Source organism: Mirounga leonina, unplaced genomic scaffold (genome assembly GCF_011800145.1).
Source record: "Mirounga leonina isolate KUSES-001 unplaced genomic scaffold, KU_Mleo_1.0 Mir_82, whole genome shotgun sequence".
Lineage (NCBI taxonomy): Eukaryota > Metazoa > Chordata > Mammalia > Carnivora > Phocidae > Mirounga > Mirounga leonina.
In genome coordinates this window covers 48,112,672-48,114,740 of record NW_023270825.1, presented here as the reverse complement: position 1 = coordinate 48,114,740, position 2,069 = coordinate 48,112,672, and positions in this window count along the sequence as shown.

The following is a 2,069-nucleotide window of genomic DNA, read 5'->3' as shown; positions in this document are numbered from 1 at the left end:
GGCGCCACGGCAGCGACCCCGCCCCTTCCCGGGTTTGCCCCGCCCCCGCCCCGCCCCGGCCCCGCCCCCGCCCCGCCCCCGCCCCACCCGCCCTCCGGGTCCCAGCCCCGGCTCGGGACCCTCAAGCTCCGCCTCCGACCCAGTCCCCAGACGAGAGCTCGCGGCCCCGGGTGCCTGGCGGGCTGTAGCCCGCGATCCTGTAGGCTAAAGGAGGAAACGACACCGCACTCTTGTTGCCCGAAGACTGAAGGGCTAAAGCGTCCTTTCCTGGTGTCTGGTTGGGAGTGTGTTTCCCTATCCCAAGCTCATCATTGACCTACCGTCACCTCGCTGCCCTCCTTGCTGTCATCTTCCGGGACTCCCGTCCGGCTCATCCTGGGTCCGGGGGCCCCTATGTACTCCCGTTCTCTACTTCACACAGGCTCTGGAAATATTCTGTGTCGCCACAAGGTTTTCCCCGACATTCACTCGAAGTTGCTGCAAATCACCACCATTCCCACCCACCCTGATTTGTATTTAAGTTGAGGGCTTCCTTTGTTCCACGTAAAGTCATCGGCGCTTGAAATGTATTAACTGTTGTATTGCTCATAAAACTGAAGGGGTCGTGTGCTATTTTTTCAACACCCTCATTTTACAGGTGAGAAAACAACGCAAAGACGGTAGATGCTTCCCTCAAGATGAAACATTCGGTAAGTGATGTGAACTTAGTCTGGTTCCAGCAAGTGCACTGTTAATCTGCCACACTTTAAAAACGCTCCAATGAGTTGAACAAAACCATCGAGTGCTTATAAGTGAACATGCAGCCTTATAAAACATGAGGACGATTTCTAAGTACTGATATACAGTGACTTCCAGCATACATGATTAACTTTTTGAAATATGGTAAAGGAGAGGAAATAAGAATACAATACATACATGTATATGTATTTACTTGATTTTGTGTTTTTAAAAACCTGAATGTTACACTAGACACTGAAAAAATGGCTAACTGTATCTTTTTTTTTTTTTTTTTAAAGTAAGCTCCATGCCCAGCATGGAGCCCAATGCAGGGCTTGAACTCAGGACCCTGAGATCAAGAGTCGGAGGCTTAACCAACAGAGCCACCCAAGAGCCCCAAAATGGCTCACTGTAAAGGACAGGATGGGATAAGGATGGAAGTGAGACTTTCTTCCTAGTAAGACTTTCAACCATAGACCCATTTATATGTTTTACATACTCAAAAAATAGAAAAGAAAAAAGTAAACTTAAAATTGAAAGCACACCCAAATCAATACACCTAACTGTACATTAAATTGGAACTATAACATCATAGAGAAAACTGATTATTGAACAGAGTTCTCTATATACTTTCAGTGAAATATATTCTGAGGACAAAAGCATTGCAAAGAAAATTTGAACGTTTATGTAAGAAAGGTGAAGAAATAAAAATAGAGAAACATACAGTCTGATTCTCATCATTTGAGGTAATGTTCTATAATGTCACCACCAACACTGCATTAGCAAATATTTAATCATTGCTTCTAGAGGAAATAGAGGGCTAGGTTCTTGTGAGTATCTGGTCACAACATTTTCATCAACTAACCAATATATAACCTTGTTTGATGGGTGTTTCTATTTCAAGGCACCCTCAATATGTAATTGATTCATTAACTTTGAACTCAAGACCAATAGCACTATTATTCATGCCTGAAGGAAGCTTATCTAACATATGTATTTTCTCCCTAAGGCAGATCACAGGCTTCGTGTGCCTTGGAACACTAGAAAGCACTTTCACACTATGCTTGGAGGCCATTTTAAACAGCAAAATCACCAACAAAAATCATAAAAATGCAGAAAATGTGGCATAGACACTTGTTTATAGGATGAGAGATGAAGAAAGAAAACAGTGTCATCTTGTTCAATCTCAGCCACGAACGTGTGTGATAGGCAACTAAAATTTTTCACTGCTCTGTGCATGTCTTCAAATGACTGTGAAGACCCCCAGTATGATTTGGGAGTTACAAATAAATTTTATCAAGTAGGTAAATTCACAAATATGGAATGCATAAGTAATGATCATTGACTGTATC